The sequence below is a fragment of the Staurois parvus genome, unplaced genomic scaffold (assembly GCF_062004578.1).
Source record: "Staurois parvus isolate SC_StPar_1 unplaced genomic scaffold, SC_StPar_1.0 ptg000682l, whole genome shotgun sequence".
In the NCBI taxonomy this organism is placed as follows: domain Eukaryota; kingdom Metazoa; phylum Chordata; class Amphibia; order Anura; family Ranidae; genus Staurois; species Staurois parvus.
Genome location: NW_028318478.1, coordinates 7254688 through 7275234, shown reverse-complemented (window position 1 = coordinate 7275234; position 20547 = coordinate 7254688). Strand labels below are relative to the sequence as shown.

The 20547-nt window shown below is 40.8% G+C and overlaps 1 protein-coding gene across 2 annotated transcripts in view; it reads right to left on the bottom strand.

Moving 5' to 3' along the window:
* The window catches only part of OTUD7A (OTU deubiquitinase 7A), a 336988-nt gene that overhangs the window by 194474 nt on the left and 121967 nt on the right, over window positions 1-20547 (bottom strand). Inside the window, exon 2 of one of the 2 annotated variants that reach the window (XM_089652433.1) lies at window positions 10228-10336. The exons of the other annotated variant lie outside the window; for it this stretch is intronic. The gene's annotated coding sequence lies outside the window, so the exon portion shown is untranslated. The remainder of the gene's footprint in view (window positions 1-10227; window positions 10337-20547) is intronic. 2 annotated transcript variants of the gene reach the window in all.

Below are 20547 nucleotides of genomic sequence, written 5' to 3'. Positions count from 1 at the left end.
GCAGTAAACTAGCCCTCTGTTTTGAAAGTTTGGAGACCCCTGGTCTAGGCAAACAACAAAAGGAGATTTACTTACCCAATCATCTGCTACTCCCCGGTGCTAGACCACAGTGCCTGCTCCCCCACACTCCACTCTGGTCTAAGGTTCTAGCATCATCAAAACCAGAAAAGGGTTCATAGCTCTGCACTGGACATGAGGACAGTCCACAACCAGAACATGGGGGAGCACCACCTGCCGAGCGAGCAGAGGATTAGGTACTCCTCTCCCCTAGACAAAATGAGTACTGCAAGGAATAATTTTAAATTTTCCCAGAGCTGGGCTTTAAACTGGCCATACATTGTTAGAATTTTGGCTGAGCTGAACCAATGAATGTATGCAATACAGACAAGACCTGGGAGTTCAGCTTTTAAAGCAATTCTTCAGTCTCTAGAAAAAAAAAATAAAAAGTTAGCAGCTACAAATATTGTAGCTGCTGACTTTTAATATAAGGAAACTTATCTGTCCAAGGATCCAGCACCGTCCTCACCTGAGCTGGTTCCTTGCCGGTCTTCGGGTCTTCAGCCCTGTCATATCTAGTGTGCTATGCCGGCTGTGACTCCTTGAGGCTCCAAAGCCAGCTTTCCACTGCGCATGTGCGAGTCACCCTGCACTTTGTGAATGGTTCTTTAGTATCTTGAGTGGGGTGCCTTAGGGCAACTTCTGGTGGAATTGCTTAGGCGATACCAGAAGTGGAAGCGGGTACCTACCAAAACTAGTTACCTTCTAACCCTCACCAAAAAAACACAAAACTTACAATATTGTCAGTTCTGAAAATTACAAGAACTATTAACAGTATGACTAAGCTGAAACAAGAATTTCTAGGTGTTACTATAAACTGTATATACAGTGGATATAAAAAGTCTACACACCCCTGTTAAAATGTCAGGTTTCTGTGATGAAAAAAATGAGACATAGGTTAAATAATTTCAGAACTTTTCCCACCATTACTGTGACCTATAAACTGTACAACTCAATTGAAAAACAAACAAATCTTTTAGAGGGGGGGAGAGTAAACATTAAAAAACTAAAATAATTTGGTTGCCAAGAGGCCTACAGCAACATTAAAGAAGCTGCAGGAATATCTGGCAAGTACTGGCTATGTGGTACATGTGACAACAATCTCCCGTGTTCTTCATATGTCTGGGTTATGGGGTAGAGTGGCAAGACGGAAGTCTTTTCTTATGAAGAAAAACATCCAAACCCGACTAAATTTTGTAAAAACACATCTGAAGTCTCCCAAAAGCATGTGGGGAAAATGTGTTATGGTCTGATGAAACCAAGGTTGAACTTTTTGGCCATAATTTGAAAATATATATTTGGCGCAAAAACAACACTGCACTTCACCAAAAGAACACCATACCCACAGTGAAGCATGGTGGTGGCAGCATCATGCTTTGGGGCTGTTTTTCTTCAACTGGAATTGGGGCCTTAGTCAAGGCAAAGGGAATTAGGAACAGTTCCAAATACCAGTCAATATTGGCACAAAACCTTCAGGCTTCTGGTAGAAAGCTGAACACGAAGAGGAACTTCATCTTTCAGCATGACAACGATTAAAAAGCATACATTCAAATCAACAAAGGAATGCCTTCACCAGAAGAAAATTAAAGTTTTGGAATGGCCCAACCAGAGCCCAGACCTGAATCCGAAAATCTGTGGGGTGATCTGAAGAGGGCTGTGCACAGGACATGCCCTCACAATCTGACAGATTTGGAGTGTTTTTGCAAGGAAGAGTGGGAAAATATTGCCATGCTGACAGACTCATACCCAAAAAGACTGAGGGCTGGAATAAAATCAAAAGGTGCTTCAACAAAGTATTAGTTTAAGGGTGTGCACACTTATGCAACCAAATTAAATTATTTTTATATTTTTTACTTCCCTCTACCTACAAAATTTCAGTTTGTTGTTCAACTGAGTTGTGCAGTTTATAGGTTACATTAAAGGTGGAAAAACTTCTGAAATTATTTATATTTGTCTCATTTCTTTTACAGTACAGAAACCTGCCATTTTAACAGGGGTGTGTAGACTTTTTATATCCAATGTAGCACTGGAAGAATTTTGGAACACAGAGCAGCTTGAAGCAGGAAGGACTGTTGTCAGTAAATAGCAAATAAATCAACAGCACATGGAAACCCAACACATGTGAATACAATACCTTTATACCCCAACACGTTTCCCAGTACAACATCTGCTTCATTAGACAGATAATAAAATTAGATGATGGGAAACCACAACAAAAAAATATACAGCAACCTGTGAATGTATGATCCTATTCAACAGGTGTATCCAAAAGATCTCCAAAAGTAGTCATCACCTCAACCGTTATGGAAAACCCAATTAGTAAAGGCCATTAACATATCAATTTTATTCTCATCAACTTACATTTTTAAAAGTAATGACCCCTGGCTCTGCCATATTCCCCTAGGTTAGGTAATCATGACCATAAGATCCTTCATGAACTGTTATGCAACTATAACGGAACACAAGACAAAGGAATATTTTCTATCCAAACTTTTCTCCTCGGCAAAGCATTTTCACAAATGTATTTTTTATTACCTTACATTATTGCATTTGCTGTGCCAGTAAAAGAAATATCCAATTGATGTTCATTTAAGTGGCACATTTACCCATTAGGCCTGTGCCTGTAAGGGTTAAAGCAATAGACGAGGAGTTTACCGGAAAGCAGGTTAAAGCAGCCGCTTTCTCCAGGGAGACTTTGGCTGCCTTAGATTTCATACAGAGGACACCCTAATGCATAATAAATAGAGAAAATATACAATATATACATTGTACTGCCGGGCACAAAATAATGGAAGGGGAGCGCTAAATGGGCAATTTTCATTATCAAAACACATCTGAACAGGAATAATCTATAGGTTATGAAACAGCAAGGTTGTTTATATGCATAAAATTCATCATAAAGAATGATAACTGAAAAAGACAAACATTTTCTTACAGTGAAATGCTGTTACTACAAGCTATCAGTTAGAACTTGTCCTAAATTACCCTAGGTTCACACCTAAGCGTTTCTGCAGCATTTTGTGTTTTGCAGAAACACACTACAGTCCATTTAACATGATTTCCTATGAGACATGTTCACATTTGCGCGTTTTCACCAGATGCATTTTTTTGGAAAGGGCGTTTTTACCAGATGCATTTTTCGTATGCAAAAAGTTGCATTTCTGGTTCTATATGGAAACGCTGCAGAAAAGCATGTATTGCGTTTTTGCTGTGTTTTTGACGTGTTTTGTGGTTTAAATTTGCCTAGCAACAAGAAAAATAAAAAAAATGGAAAAAATTAAAAATGCAGCAAAAACGCACAAAAAACGCAGGTGCAAAAACGCAAAGCAGAAATGGCTCAAACGCAACCTGCATAGGTGCGAACCTAGCCTTACCAAGTTCCTTTACTAACCACATATAATAGAATAGACTTAGTGAGGTTGATTTACTAAAACTGAAGAGTGCAAAATCTGGTGCTGCTGTGCATGGTAACCAATCAGCTTCTAACTTCAGCTTGATCAATTAGGCTTTGACAGTAAAACCTGGAAGCTAATGCATTCTATGCATTAAGGTGAAAAACCATCTGTGCTGCACAATCTCCCCCAGCCCCCCTTATTCTCACCTGAGCCAAATCCGATCCAGCGATGTGCACGAGCCATTGGCTCCTGCTGCTGTCAATCAAATGCTGTGGCAAGGGAGTGGTGCCAAACCACCTGCTCTGTGTCAAGGGATGCAGACAGGGCAGCTTGGGAGCGAGTCCACACAGGTGCCCCCATGGAAAGCAGCTTTCCATGGAGGCACCCACTGAAGAGGAGGGCCAGGAGCACCAGCAGGGCACCCCTGAAGAGGAGGATCAGGGCTGATCTGTGCAAACCACTACACAGAGCAGGTAAGTATAACATGTTTTTTTTTTTTTTTTTAAATCAAAGCTTTAATGTCGCTTTAACTGAACAAGATGAAGTTAGAAGCTTATTGGCTACCATGCATAGATGCACCAGATTTTGCACTCTATACAGTTTTAGTAAATCTACCCCACACTGTCTGCATTCAGGGCTGTTCACCTGCACCCACACACCTGTCACATTAGGACATATATATATATATATATATGTACTGGAAAGAAAGTGTTTCCACCGGAGAGCCCAGGACTGCTGTAAGCAGTTGAGTTAGCTGCACACAGAGGAGATGGAGGAACTTCAATTTCTCCATCTCCTCTGTGATAAATGACATCTCAGGCGATGAGGATTTCCTAAAATGTACACTATTCACTGCGCTTAGTGCTCAATAAGTAAATAAATTACCCACCACATCTGCACTCACCTACAATACAATATGCTTCAAACGTGAATACCAAATTTGTTGTATTGTGTGAATTAATGTATATATATTATCCCTTATAGCAGTGGTTCTCAACTCTGTGGGTCGCGACCCCTTTGGGGGTCGAACGACCCTTTCACAGGGGTCGCCTAAGACCATCGGGAAAACACATATTTCCGATGTGTAAAGAGCAGCTACTGTGTAGAAAGCAGCTACTGTGCTGAAAGCAGCTACTCTGTTGAAAGCAGCTACTGTGTTGAAAGCAGCAGTATTGGAGGTAAAACGACACTTCATGAATTATAATTACTGGCTAAATAATTTTAGGATTGGGGGTCACCACAACATGAGGAACTGTATTAAAGGGTCTCGGCATTAGGAAGGCTAAGAACCACTGCCTTATAGTGACTTAAAACAATAACATTTAAGGAAATATACCATTCAAACTAAAGTCCATGAAAAGTAATTCTCCATGAATAAAAGTGTTCTACATTCAATAGCATCCAGTGAAATGTGAATCCACCACCATAAAAAAGCCTCTTACCAGATGTGCAGGCCCCAAATTATAGGTGGTCTGATAAGGAATGAAGCTGTGTAGGTTTCAATCCGCATCATCCACATAAGGAGTACAGCGATCTCTTCCTCCTAGACTTTTTAGGGACTCGGTGTAAAAAGAGACGAATCTCCACCAATAAGATGATGAGGATTTCCTCGATTTCAGTTTTAGAGCTGTCTTTCCCTGGCCATTAAAGCCAGGGAGGAAGCTGATCAAATATATCTGTTTGATTAGCTGCCATGGAGGGCAGAGGAAGGATCAGGGGTCTTAGCCCCAATGTGGATTCGAATATGAAACAGTGCAACTTCCCTTGAAGTTGCACGATTTCAAAGCCGCATGTCAGTGCAATTTCAGGTGCGACTTGGGTGACCTCTGTGCATTTTCATGCACAGATGTCTATGCAAGTCACACCTGGAATCACAAATAAAATAGTGCAGGATCCTTTTTTTCAAATCGGTGTGACACCGCAAAGTCAGAGTTGAACCGCTTTGAATGGTTCCATTGCCGACACTACGGTGCAATGTGAAACTTGACAGTTGCAAATCGCATGACAAGTCGCACCAGTGTGAACCAGAGCTAACAGAACCCTGCTCTCTTCATAAAAAGAGTACCTGTAATTCCCAAAACTATTACAAGGGGTCTTGTTCACCCCTTGTGATATCAATAAAATTACAAAAAAAATTTTAAAAGTGTAAAAGAATACAAATGTAAATAAAAATAAAAGATTTGATTTTAAAGCACCCCATCCGACTGCTCATGCACAGATGCGCATAGGTCTGGAATGCATATGTAAAAGAAAAAGTAAAAGAAAGAGTGAAAGCAATAATTCTGGCTGCAGAGCTCACATTTAGGGCTAGTTAACACTAGATGCAGTTCAGTGCGCTTTTTTTCTGCATCAAAAATGCACACAGTGTTTCCCATGTATTCCAATGGCCCTAGTTCACACCAGTGCACTCTGTTCCAGTCAGTTTCCTGTGCAGAAAAAAAAGTAGCACATGCTGCATTTTTTCTGCACAGAACCATACTGGAACATAGCAAACTGCATCAAAACTGCACCGCAACTGCGTGCGGTGTGAACTGTAAGCAAAAACATATCCAGAATGCATCCAGAGTACATTTTTGTGGTGCAAACTAGATCTTAAGCCCCCGGTCACATGGGGTACAACTTGATGTGACGGGGAAGAGGGGGGTGTAAATCTAAACTGGTAACCTGTAGTGCCCTAGGGACAATTTTAGGTACCATAGTTTGTCGCCATTTCACAAGTGCACATAATTTTGAATATTGACATGTTTGGTATTTATTTGACACAACATTGTCTTTTATACTGTATAAAAGAAAAACAAAACAGGGTACTATATTATGTTTGCATGCACTAAATGTACTTATTCCTGAGTCCTCATGCACAGTGGACGTTTTTTACAGCTCCTGTTTTTGGTTCTTGACGTTTTTTTCTACAGCCAGTAAACCCCCCATGATGTTATCCTATGTGTCCATGCACACAGAGACTGTAATCAACGTTTTTTGGCTGGAAAAAAACCCAGGACTAGTGGGTTTCTAGAGGAGTTTTTTTAGCTGTAAAAACACTCGAACACTGAAAAATGCGGTAAAACCGTAGTTTTTGGACTTTTTTTTACCAAAAAACTGCAAGCGTGGAAAAACGTGGGAAACTGACACTAATCGTGGCAAAATACCGCTATATGCTAATGCAAAAACGCTAAAAAAACTCACGTTTTTAACATGACTTTACACAGCTAACATTACCAGCGTTATCAAAACGTCAAGTGTTCATGAGGGCTGAAAATTAGTGTTTGATAAATGCCTGTGCAAATATTGCAAAATATAAAAAATTGCAACAACCACCACTTTATTTCCCAGATCCCCTGCTTTCATAAAATATATAATGTTTGGGACTTCTATGTAATTTTCCAACAAAAAAAAAAAATCCAGATTTTAATATATACATGAACAATTGAGTACTGCCGTGATACTTTTTTTATTTGCACTAACATACAATTTTGAGGACAAGCTTTCGGGGTATGTCCCCTTCTTCAAGGTCCGAGCAGTACTAGATTGTAAGCTTGAAAGAGTAGGGCCCTCTTACCCCTCGTACGTTGTTTGTTGTTGTTGTACTGTGCCATGTATTGTTCCCCCCCCTATTGTACAGTGCTGAGCAAACCCTTTGGCGCTATATAAACTCGATGTAATAATAATAATACTATTACAAATCACAAAGTTTAAGCAGAATGTTAGAAGGGATGAAAAAAAAAAAAAAGGCTACAGATAAGATACAGCAAAAGGAACATACCCCGAAAGCTTGTCCGCAAAATTGTATGTTAGTGCAAATAAAAAAAGTATCACGGACAGTACTCAATTGTTTCTGTCGCAAATGCACTAATACGGCTATAATCACCTCAAGCAACATATACATGAAAAATGTCAAAATTGCTCCGGACAGCCAGCGGTTAAAGAGGCCTATACGTCAAACCAAACAAGGGAAAGCTATAGAGACTGAGCAATCTGCTCTCAAAAGAGACAAAGCTGGAAGAATATAACAAGCTGAATTCCTGAGGTGTTAACGATGTGTGTCTCACATTAGGCTTGTGGAAAATAAATGTTAATTAGAAAAGTCCTTTGGCAGGTAAACATATATATAACTTTCAATGTAGCTGTATGTCTGGAGTTCTGCTTTAAACAGGTCCCTGATGATATTGAAAAAATAGAGTCTATAAAAATGTATGTATTTGATTTTTTTTTTTTCAACAGTGGTGAATGACAAGAGCTCCAGGTCTGTGGGTGTTATTACTTTATAATACGGTACTGCTGAATTTCACACCGCTCTGCTGATTAACACGCCAATAGAGCACATGATGTGTTGTTGCAATTTTTTTTTTTACAATATGCGGGTCTGCTTAAAGAATAAGTTCACCTTTATAAAAAAAAAAAATAAATGCATATTTTTTTTCAGGTACAAAAAATAATAAATGCATATTTTTTTCAGGTAAAAAAAATCTGTATTTGTTTTTTTTTGTTACAGGAGCCTGGTGCAATGCAGGTCTCCTGCAGATCTGTCGGTATAGCTGCTTGCCCGTACGGGATGTACAGGAAAACAGATATACTGACAGGAAGATTCAAATAACTACCACGGCGCTCCACAGCACCATGTTAGTTCATTGAGGACTACAAGCTGACAGCCGCTAAGGCATCTGGCACTTGTAGTTTCTCATTCATAGAACACAATGAATGAGTATGCAGCTGGGCAGAAGGAGCCCCGCATGGCCACGTTTTTAAAACATTTGACTTGCTGTGTTTGAGGCAGTATGGAACCCAAGGGATGTCTTTATTTCTTCTCAACCTGCCCAAAATGTACGGTTTTAACTGCTTCTCCACTGTTATTTTGTGACATTATATGTTCTGTACCCTTGCTGATTTCTACCATCGATGTGCTTATTTCTCTTGTTTCTCTTTCAAATGTGATGTATACATGTGAAAATCAATAAAAACTGTTAATTATGATAAAAAAAAAATAAAAAAATTTACAGCTAGTGAGCGGGGTAAAGATCTCCCGATAGCTGTCAAAGCAGGGGGTAATGGGGGCCAGTGCATTCATTTCATAACATGTTACACCCTCAATATGGGTGTAACATGTTATGAAAGGTGAACTTATCCTTTAGTGTTGGTACTAACACGATACATAACAGACAATCCAGAATCCTGGAGGTTTGAGTGCCGGTTCACACTGGAATCGCACAGGAACATGCTCCACATTCTGCCCGGTGTGATTTAGCACAGTGCCATTGTCAGCCCATTTATTTGAATGGGCTGAAATCGCATTGGATCACACAAAAAGTGGTGCAACAAAAAAATAACTGCAACTGGATTGCATGGTACTACAACCACCGTACAATCTGATGCAGGCAAATGTACTGTATTTGCAATTTGCATGTAGGGTGTCATTAAAATACATTAACACCTGCAGCACATCGCATACCAAGTGCGTTTTGAACGTAGTGCGGGGAACGCAGGTTTCCTGCAACAAGTTCTGGTGTGAACGGGTCCATAGCCTCCCTGGAGGTATTCCCAATTGTAGCTTCTCAAACGCCTATGAAAATTCTGCACATGGCAGCACACAGTGCTCTTCACATTGAAGCATTAGCGTCGCGGCAAAACTGACACCTCATGTCGAGTCAGGAGGAGTTGAAGCCTCCCATTCAAGTCTATGGTGCCGCTCAAAGTGCTGAATTTATAGAGCTTGTCTGAGAGTTCATAAAATGGGTTGGGGAGCTGAAATTACATACTGACTGCAGAGCTCAGTGGGGAGAACTCTGACAGCTGATTGGAAGGAAGAGACACATCCCCCTCCACACAGCTCACAGGAACAGAGCTGAGGCTGTCAATCTGCTAGAGGTCCCTACCCTGTCACCATTTTTCTCTTGGTGTCAGGAAAACTTGTCAGAAGTGATTCATGCTGATAGTAGAGGAATGAAGTAGCAGACAGAAATGATGCTTAGCGCTCTTAATTGAGACAAGTACACACTATAGAAGGATATGTTTTTTACATATTTCATGTCTGTGGTTTACAACCACTTTAAAGCAGAATTCCTGCCTAAAATCAGAGCTTATTAAAAAGTAAAAATAACAGAAACAGCATTTGTTGCACTATTCCCCTTCAATCCAGAGATTCCCCCGCAGTACCACTAGATCTCCTCAATCTGAAGACCGGCATTATTCAAACCACCTCCTGAGTCCAAGTCATCCTGAACCGACCCCCAGCTAATGAATGGCCAGTGAAAAGAGAAGTGATGGCACAGTGATGAGGTCACCTTGTCACTCTGCTCTCTCCTCCTGTCAGCATGCTCCTTATCAGAACATGAACTTATTAGTTCCTTGTGTGGCTTCTCCCTCCCGAGCAGGTCAAATTCAGGTCCTGACACTGCTTGAATTAGAAATACATTTAATTATGTATTAATGAATACAGAGCAACATTACTTTGTGTCTTTTCTATCTGCCCAGAGGTTCAGCTTTAAACCGTACAGTTGTTTTTTGACAACCGACTGATGGTTGAAAGTGTTTGAAATTGCAAATTGTGTCTTGTGCACGGCCAACATTAGACTAGTCATTTAAAGCCCCTCTCCAGGATAAAATGGACTGGCAGGTGGAGTTACTCATCACAAAAGTGAAAATGCCGCTGTATTGAGATGAATGGAATCAGAGCTGCAGCCAATTCACAGGGGATGAGATATGAGGCTGAGCTAATTCGGCACATAAGATGCTTACAAGAAAACCCACTGAAGGGAAGGCAGCCTTCCATGGGAGAACTCACTGTTAGTTGTCTTTGTCAGGTTAGCTTTTCCCAGACATGGTGGCTGATTACACTCGTAGGGGAAGCTGGATTGACACTCGTCCAACTATTGTTTTGAAGGCTGTCTGCCCTGCAAAGCGTATGAAAACAAATAGAAGTGAGCGAGAAGCTGCTGCTGCTGCGGTAATGTGCTGAATTACACATTCACTAAGAATGTGTGAAAAGTAAAAATAGAACAGCCGCACTCGCACCCAGAATTGAAAATAGCAGATGACTGCAAGACAGACCTGTATGGGAATTCAGAACATAAACAACAAAGAGTGATGGATTTTAAAACTGAACAAATCAATGAAAGACTTCTGGAAACAATCAAAGACAGTACAAAGGATTCGGATATGAATATAAAAAGAAAAAACCTTTAGATAAAGAAATCAAGAACTTGGTTCAATTAACCTCCTTAGCGGTCTGATTATGTCAGTATTTCTGTGCTCAAAGCGGTACTTTTTTGTTGCATGGAAATATGTTGCTTTTTTATTGTAGGCCTGGAACAATTGAGTACTGTCCGTTATACCTTTTTTTATATTTGCACTAACAATTTTGAGGACAAGCTTTTGGGGAATGTCCCCTTCTTCAGGTCTAAGCAGAACTGAAACAAAGATTTAGCAGAATGTTAGAAGAGATGTAGGGGATGGGAAAAAAAAACAGAAATAAGGCACAGCAAAAGCAAAGTCTGGGGGGGGGGGGGGAAGACAACACTAGCAGAGGCAGTCATGCTTGAGCTGATAGTTATAATACTGTTGGATAATGATTGAGGAATCCCATGTCCAAATTCAGGCCGTTATCTCTTGTGTCAAATAGAATTATCATTCTAGAATTATTCATTATCATTTCAGTACTGCTTAGACCTGAAGAAGGGGACATTCCCCGAACGCTTGTCCTCAAAATTGTATGTTAGTGCAAATAAAAAAAGTATCACGTCAGTACTCAATTGTTCCTGTCGCAAATGCACTAATACGGCTACAATCACCTCAAGCATTATTGTAGGCCTGTAATGCTTAGAAATGACTCACTGAAATCTGTCCAAACAAGAGTCTAGTAAACATCCCAGGTATGATAAAATTTGAAACACGAAATCATAAATTATAATATAATAAATAATCATAAAAAAAATAATATAATAATAATAAATTAAATTCAATAATATAATCAAACCATAAACACTGAAATTTGAAACATAGCGCCAAGTTCGCACATCACTGAGCAAAGTCGCAAAATCGTTTTCAGTGTCTGATGACGAATTTCCCCACAAATCATTATCACTCAATTCTGCAAGTGGTTCTGATTTACTATCGCTGTTCTCTCGCTGGTCTAAAACCGCTTTTGACCTAAAGGGGCGCTTTTTGGACGCCATGGACGTTTCTCAGTTTCCAGGCAGAAAGAACAGTAAAAATGCAGGCAGGGCACAGGACAAAGCAGTAGGGACAAAATGTATGTGAAATGGTTTGACACAGTAATGTTATACTATCAGATTTTAGTGTATTGAGTGAATGTCACATTTTTACATTTTTGAATTTCCCGCCGGTTCTGTCCCCCGTACGTCCTGACACTCACAGGGAACAGAACCTGGAAGAAAGATGCCAGCATCGGCTGGAGGACATGGCCGGGGACGCTGCAGGGGGGACATCGCAGGACAAGGTAAGTGCTGGAGGGAATCCCTGAGCAATGCTGCAGGGTATTCCCGAGTGTAGGTCAGGGTTACCGCTTGTGGTACTGAAAGTTTACCCCGCGCTACACTCGGGAATACCTCCAGGGGGGTTAAAACAGTCATTTGGATTAAAAAATGCTATATTCTTATACTGTATACGGAATATAAAGTCTTGCCAGGTAACCCAAATGGGCCCAAACATGCTTGAGCAGCCATTATTGACCTGGACTGAGGTTCCTTTGGTGATTGTTAGGGGTTCCTTGAGCTATTACACAGTTACATAGTTAGTCTGGCTGAAAAAAGACAAAAGTCCATCCAGTTCAACCATTAAAAAAATAAAAAATTATAATCCTATACCCACAGTTGATCCAGAGTAAGGAAAAAAACCCAACAAAGCATGATCCAATTTGCTCCTGCAGGTAAAAATGTCCTTCCTGATCCCCCCAGAGGCAATCGGATATTCCCTGGATCAACTTTACCTATAAATGTTAGTATCCAGTTATATTCTGTGTATCTAGGATAGAATCCAGGCCTTTTTTAAAGCAATCCACTGAGCTGGCCAGAACCAACTCTTGAGGAAGTCTATTCCACAAAGCCACAGAGCTATGGCTGATTGATCTTGCAGGTTCCAGGGCCAGGGCCAACACCACTTGGCAGAGCCAGCGCCATGACACCAATGATCTATTTAGCTGTCTGTATGGGGAGCATTCTTCCTACCTCTGTAAGGGTGCATTTTTCCCACTGACCTCCAATGTAAGATGTTTTTTTTTTTCCCACTGACCACCAACGAATTAGTTTAAGGAAGGCTTTTCTGAGGCAGTAACATTTTTTTCAAAGGTTCTTCTGGGGTAAAAAGGTTGTAAAAGGCTATGCTAGAGAATAAAAAAGGTGACCTTGGGAAAAGAGCTCTACATGGCTCTGAAACATTGTTTTTTTTGTGTGTGGGATGGTGCTATATATACCCCAATACCCCTTTCAGACGTAGTGTATTCCCCTGCTGATCGAAGCAGAGCAGACAGATGACACATAGCCCACTCTGCTCAATGGGTGGTGGGGTGTAAACAGACTTCGCTGTCCGTTTACACTCAACTACCATCTGATCTACTCAAACAGAACAGAGGTCTTACAGCTCATTCGCTCGGACATCTAAAAGGCAGCATTTAGATTCATACAGCGTATAGCTTTGTACGCATCTAAATACATCACTATAGAAATCAGTGAGACCATAAACACAATCTGCATCTACAAATGAAATTGTACGCTGCTACCAAAAAAAAAAAGAAAAAGTAGGACACCACTGCATCTGAGACCATACATATCTGCATATTATATGTGTGTAAATCAGGCTCAACAAATCCCAGGTGCTAGATCGCCATGACAACAAAAATTGCTTCCTGACGCCTAGGTTCACATACTGCCTCCTATTCACTTCAATATAAAACACCTCCCACTGACTGCAATGCAAAAATGCCTCCTATTAACTTCAATGAAAAATTGCATCCCATTTACTTCAGTGCAAAATTGCCTTCCATTGACTTCAATGCAAAATCGCCTCCTATTGACTTCAATGCAAAAACACCCCCTACTGCCACCAATGCAAAATAGCCTCCCATTGACTTCAATGCAAAACTCCAGTCAATAGCAAACCTTTGTGAACACTTATATCACATGCCACTCCACTTTATCACTTGCGAGTCTGTAACACACGGCTACAAACTTGCACAGGACCCTTTTAGTAATGGCACTCAAAACACAATGTGTATGGATTGCATCTGAGTGAACCACCTCAATAGGAACACATAATATCTAGCCTGTTATGTGAATCTGTGATCTTGAAACACATCCAGAATCACGTGTGAACCAGGGTGGCTCCATTCACACCTGGGCATTTTGGGATTGCAGCAGAATCACCATGATGGCAAAACACAGGTTCAGGTGCCATTATTGTATAATGCATAATTCAGGTGCCATTATCATTATAAAAACATGGTGCGGTTTTGCAGTGCTGGCAAATCACATCGCATGAAGTTTGCTGCCCAAAAGTTGCCTTGCCCCGGGTCGCTGACAACCTGCCCCAAGCTAAAACAAAACTCGCTGCTAACTTTTTTTAGCTGGCTCCTATATTTAAAGCAAATTTGTTAAGCCCTTGTGTCAATGCATGTAAACGCATGTAAATGCATGCATAGAGTCATTAGAAGATTGTATACATCTAAACGCTGTACATGTCTAAATGTACTTTAGGCACATATTTTTACACAGGATCTTCTAGCTCTGCCAGCAAGAACCTGCATTCCATGCAGAAACTATGGAGATGCCTATACAATTGAAGCTTTAGGTAACACTCAGGCTTGAAAAGGGAGCTTTTTACAAGTCGAACAGTTCAATATTCGCGGGACATGGTGTTAAACTACATTGACCCGAACAATGCATGCAACATTTAGGCTACATGATCCCATTCATTTTAAGATCAGTTACACACTAATGTGGTGCGGGAAACTGCAAATCCTATGCGTTTCCCACACCGCATTGCAAACACATGGCGCTCATGCGTTCTGGTGCGGGTGTCAATGTTAAATCAATGACACCCTGAAACAGATCGCAAAACGCAGTGCGATTGCCAGAAATCCCATCGCATGGGTGAGAACACCCATGGGATGTGATTCAGGTGCGTGGATAAAAGAGTCCTGCACCTTTTGGTGCAGATAAGATGCGATTTGAGCCATACAAAATGTATGGCTAAAATCTCACAGTACACACATCGCATGTAATTTGCACAGCAAAGCAGTGTGATCCCTGTGTAAAGTACATGCGATGACCCGCACCGGAATAATGTGAACCCAGTCTAAAGCTCAACTCCAGTACTAGAAAAAAAATGACCTCTGCAGTAGCCAGAAATGAAGAAAAACAAGGGCTTTAACTGAGACAATAGGGTAATAACACTACATAGGAAACCTATAAAAATTAAACCGTCCATAGATGGATGGAATCTCAGCCAGTTCAGCACGTTCTGAGATTCAAACCATTTATGGGCAGGCTGGTTGTACTGAAGTCAATTCATTGACTATAATTCAACCAGCCAGTCAGATTATGTTCATACAACCACTGTCGGCAACTATAGTCGCTAGCAGTGATCATTGTGTTCTGCCAGTTGGGAAGGCTCCCCGCCAGCAGAACACAATAGCGCTGCGGGAGGGATTGCCCCATCAACACTGACTGTGATGGGGAATCAAGCAATTTTCTTTCCTTCCATCCATGGTTGAAGGAAAGAAAAGTGCATAATCTATGGCCTGCTTAAGGAGAAAAAATTGTATGCAACCATAAAGCATGTTGTGAAAATGACCAATGGTAATAATAAACTTAAAAAGAACTAAAAACAAACTGAACACCAAACAATTCTCTGTAACACTTAAACAAGTCATATGAAACCCCGTGAGTGGACAAAGGAAAATGAAAAACTCCCAGTAGTGTTCCCTGCAGGCTGCTTTTTCCATTGACACAAAGGTCAAATCAGGCCTTGCTGAGACACCCATTTTGTTTTACAATGTCTTATATCTAAGGGAAATTAACAGAAAATGGAGAGTATAAATACAATTAGTAATTCATCTCATGCATTTCTTTCCCATTCATTGATAGCCATTAAATAATACTGAACTAATATTATGTTGATACAATTAGTAGATGATTATGTGCTCGCTGCAGTCAAGTTGTTTCTAGTGCTGGGATCTCAGTGCTATTTGATTTCACAGCAGGACGTGCACAAGGATTTGATTTAGGAAAAAAATAAGCTGCAAAACGGGTTTATGCCTTGGGTAAGTGGGTAGGTGTATAGGGCTTTGCTTATGGGTTAGTACAAATGTAAGGAGTAAGGATAGTTCAATGTAAGGGGTAAGGTTAGTACAGATGTAAGGGGTAAGGATAGTTCAAATGTAAGGGGTAAGGATAGTACAGATGAAAGGGGTAAGGATAGTACAGATGAAAGGGGTAAGGTTAGTACAGATGTAAGGGGTAAGGTTATTACAGATGCAAGGGGTAAGGTTAGTACAGATGCAAGGGGTAAGGTTAGTACAGATATAAGGGGTAAGGTTAATACAGATGCAAGGGGTAAGGTTAGTACAGATGTAAGGGGTAAGGTTAGTACAGATGTAAGGGGTAAGGTTAGTACAGATGTAAGGGGTAAGGTTAGTACAGATGTAAGGGGTAAGGTTAGTACAGATGTAAGGGGTAAGGTTAGTATAGATGTAAGAGGTAAGGTTATTACAGATGTAAGAGGTAAGGTTAGTACAGATGTAAGGGGTAAGGTTATTACAGATGTAAGGAGTAAGGTTAGTACAGATGCAAGGGGTAAGGTTATTACAGATGTAAGGGGGAAGGTTAGTACAGATGTAAGAGGTAAGGTTATTACAGATGTAAGGAGTAAGGTTAGTACAGATGCAAGGGGTAAGGTTATTACAGATGTAAGGGGGAAGGTTAGTACAGATGTAAGGGGTAAGGTTAGTACAGATGTAAGAGGTAAGGTTAGTACAGATGCAAGGGGTAAGGTTAGTACAGATGTAAGAGGTAAGGTTATTACAGATGTAAGGGGTAAGGTTAGTACAGATGTAAGAGGTAAGGTTAGTACAGATGCAAGGGGTAAGGTTAGTACAGATGCAAGGGGTAAGGTTAGTACAGATGTAAGAGGTAAGGTTAGTACAGATGCAAGGGGTAAGGTTAGTACAGATGCAAGGGGTAAGGTTAGTACAGATGCAAGGGGTAAGGTTATTACAGATGTAAGGGGTAAGGTTAGTACAGATGTAAGGGGTAAGGTTATTACAGATGTAAGGGGTAAGGTTATTACAGATGTAAGGGGTAAGGTTATTACAGATGTAAGAGGTAAGGTTATTACAGATGTAAGGGGTAAGGTTATTACAGATGTAAGAGGTAAGGTTATTACAGATGTAAGGGGTAAGGTTAGTACAGATGTAAGGGGTAAGGTTAGTACAGATGTAAGGGGTAAGGTTAGTATAGATGTAAGAGGTAAGGTTAGTACAGATGCAAGGGGTAAGGTTAGTACAGATGCAAGGGGTAAGGTTAGTACAGATGTAAGAGGTAAGGTTATTACAGATGTAAGGGGTAAGGTTAGTACAGATGCAAGGAGTAAGGTTAGTACAGATGCAAGGGGTAAGGTTAGCACAGATGTAAGGGGGAAGGTTAGTACAGATGTAAGGGGTAAGGTTAGTACAGATGTAAGGGGTAAGGTTAGTACAGATGTAAGGGGTAAGGTTAGCACAGATGTAAGGGGTAAGGTTAGTACAGACGTAAGGGGTAAGGTTAGTACACATGTAAGGGGGAAGGTTAGTACACATGTAAGGGGGAAGGTTAGTACACATGTAAGGGGGAAGGTTAGTACACATGTAAGGGGGAAGGTTAGTACAGATGTAAGGGGTAAGGTTAGTACAGATGTAAGGGGGAAGGTTAGTACACATGTAAGGGGGAAGGTTAGTACACATGTAAGGGGGAAGGTTAGTACAGATGTAAGGGGTAAGGTTAGAAGAAATGTAAGGCTGCTTTAACCTGCTAACCAGTGGTTGGGCGAGGTGTGTGGCGGTCAGGGTATCTCTTCCTATTTCTACAGCACATTTTAGGCATGTTATTAAACTTTAAAAGCCGCTTTTGTGTAGACATAGAAAAACCTTAAAGCGGAGTTCCGCTCATGCTGTCAAAAAATAAAAGTCAGCAGCTACAACAACTGTAGCTGCTGACTTTTAAAAAACAGCCACTTACCTGTCCCTCGGTCCTGTGGTGTGTGTCTCACAGCCCGTTTCACATGCCGGCCTGTATTCCTGGAGGCTGGCATCTTCAATGTGGGCACCGGCTGTGATAGCTTGCGGCTTCACATCAGGGTACCCACTGTGCATGCATGAGAAGCACTGTGCTTCATGAATGGTCCTGTAGTCATCTGGGACCTATCACGTGTCCCAAAAGACTACAGGGAGGGAGGACACCTTCCGCTTCCGATAGCCTAGGCAATCAGACCAGAAGTGGGAGAGGGTACCTGTCAAATTCGGATACCCACTCCCCCCCCCTCCGCCCCCCAAAGGTGCCAATCCTTAATGGGGAGTGGGGGAGTAGTTCTTAAAGCGGAACTTCCCCTTTTGGGTGGAGCTCCGCTGTAAGTCTACTGCTGTGCATGACAATTTTGAATGTGATGTCAGCAGACCCAGCAGACTGAACTGACCCTTCACTCCTCCCCCGAACGTTAGATAAAAGGGCATGTCATAACTAACTTCCAGAAGAGGAGGGGGCTATGACATACAAGGAGAGAGGGGGTTTTGCTAGGAAATTGACTCTCCTAAAGCAGTAACATTTTCTAGCAAATTGCAAGGCACATTGTAAGTGAATAAAAGCATTTATTGAAAGGAAAATCACTGCAGATAAGCATTTAAAATGTTTTCTTTTATGTTTTTAAGTTTTTATGTTTTTAAGTTGATGACAGGGTCTCTTCACGTGCCAGGAGGCTGAAGTGCCAGCTTTTATCCAATCCTTTAATGTCAAGTTGGAAACAAGTGACCAGTCTATCCTGCATAGAATTAACTAAAACCATTTGACAAATCAATCCAAACCATAAATCTTAATGAGCGGAGACAAACTTTTCCCATTTTTGATTCTTCCCTCAATGTCCTGCCTTGTGCAGTAGTAATTGCCTAATACAAAGTTTCCTATTTTAGTGTTACCAATGTATATGAAATATAAATGAGTAATGGATCTTCAATCAACAATTCTAAAAGTAGAAAAGTCTATTTTATTGATGGGAATCCACCCATATGTGAAAGCAGATTTACATTTGAGCCAACTAATGATCTTACAGAAGCCATTTATTCTCGAATAACCTAAAAAAAGTATTTCAGCTTGGCCAATGCTTATCTGCCTCATCTTCTGTTTGCCTGTGTACATACAACACATTTCAAGGAGTGGAAACTGCATTTGTTTTTAAACATACTCCCCTGCGACATTTATACACTTATTCCAGCATTTAAAGTGGTTGTAAAGGCGTAAGGTTTTTTACATCCATGCATAGAATGTTTGCAGCAGTGCCCCCAGCCCCCTAGATACTTACCTGAGCCTCATCGTGATCCAGCGATGTGAATGACAGTTTCGGCTGTCCTGGGTCTCTGCCTCCTCATTGACTGACACAGTAAGCAGGAGCCATTGGCTGTCAATCACAGCCAGTCAGCCAATGGGGAGAGAAAGGGCAGGGCCAAGCAGCAGCTCCATGTGTGAATAAACACACAGAGCAGCGGGTGCCCCCCTAGCAAGCTCCTTGCTGTGGGGGCACCCTACAGAAAGGAGGAGCCAGGAGAGCCTGCGGGGGACCTGAGAAGAGGAGGATCCAGGCTGCTCTGTGCAAAACTACTGCACACAGCAGGTAAGTACAGTATAGACAAGTTTGCTATTTTACAAAAAAAAAAAAAAAACCTTTAGAATTGCTTTATCTGCTGTCTGGAAATCTTCGGCACAAAAAGATGTCAGTCCCTCTGCTCTACTATGACCACATTCGGCAGGAGAGCACAGTGTGGTCAGTTTTGTAGCTGTGCTGGGAGATAATCCAATAATCAAGCTTGTGCTGACATGCCCCCCCCCCCCCCCACACACAATCCCATTCACTGGCCATTCACTGGGAAGATCAGTGTCCTGCTGTTTCTCCTCCCCTAGCTCCTTATACAAGGAAAAAGGTATTTATAATTTTTTTTTATATTTACACACAAATGTTTTACCTTTAATTTCTATTTTAATCGGTATGGGTTGTTTTACAAGGTGAGGGTTTACATATACTTTGTCAATTTTAATGCGGTCTTGGACATGTATATACATCATAGTTACATCATATAAACAAGCTGTATCTATTATACACACTGCCAATACTTGTTCAGTTCAACTTCAACTGCTTGGTTCTTGGAAAAGTTATTTGTAAAGAAGAATCATTATTTCCATAAAACGGTGAATTAAAAGACAGAGAAAGAAAACGCTAACTTCCTTCCTCCTACAAGATGAGCTATATTTAAAGACGCCAACCTCTTCTGGCAAGTTGTTTGTGCTGCTGCATACATAATGTGCAAAGGAAAATAGATGTGTAAAGAAAAAAGAAGAAACAGCAATATCTGCTTCATCATTATTTCAAATTTCCCCTAAAATAAATTCTAGCAATATTTTGACTTCTTCCATGGGTATGTTCCATAGTTTTATATTACAAGAAGAAATAACAGACATTATGTGCTCTTAAATGATTTATAGAACAAGTGAAGCTTTAAATAGTGTCCATTGGACATCTTTATTTTTACAACTTTTAACGTTTTCAGTTTTGCTTCTAGAAATCTTTACCCCTGAATGTCCCCAGACAATTTCACCACATTTCAGTTACTTTTAGTTACCATTACACCTATAGATATTTACTTTAAAGGGAACCTGTGGCTACGCTATGGACATACATTATTCTTACAAGGCAGTAAATGAGCTCAAAGCAAGCCTTCACTGACCTCTGTAGCCACAGGCACTGTGGAGCAATTCATCCATAAGCTTCACAGCAGAAGTACTTATGTCATTAAAGTTATGTCCTTATGTTTTCTCCATGCAACTTCAGCTCTCTCCCCTATTTTCTCCCT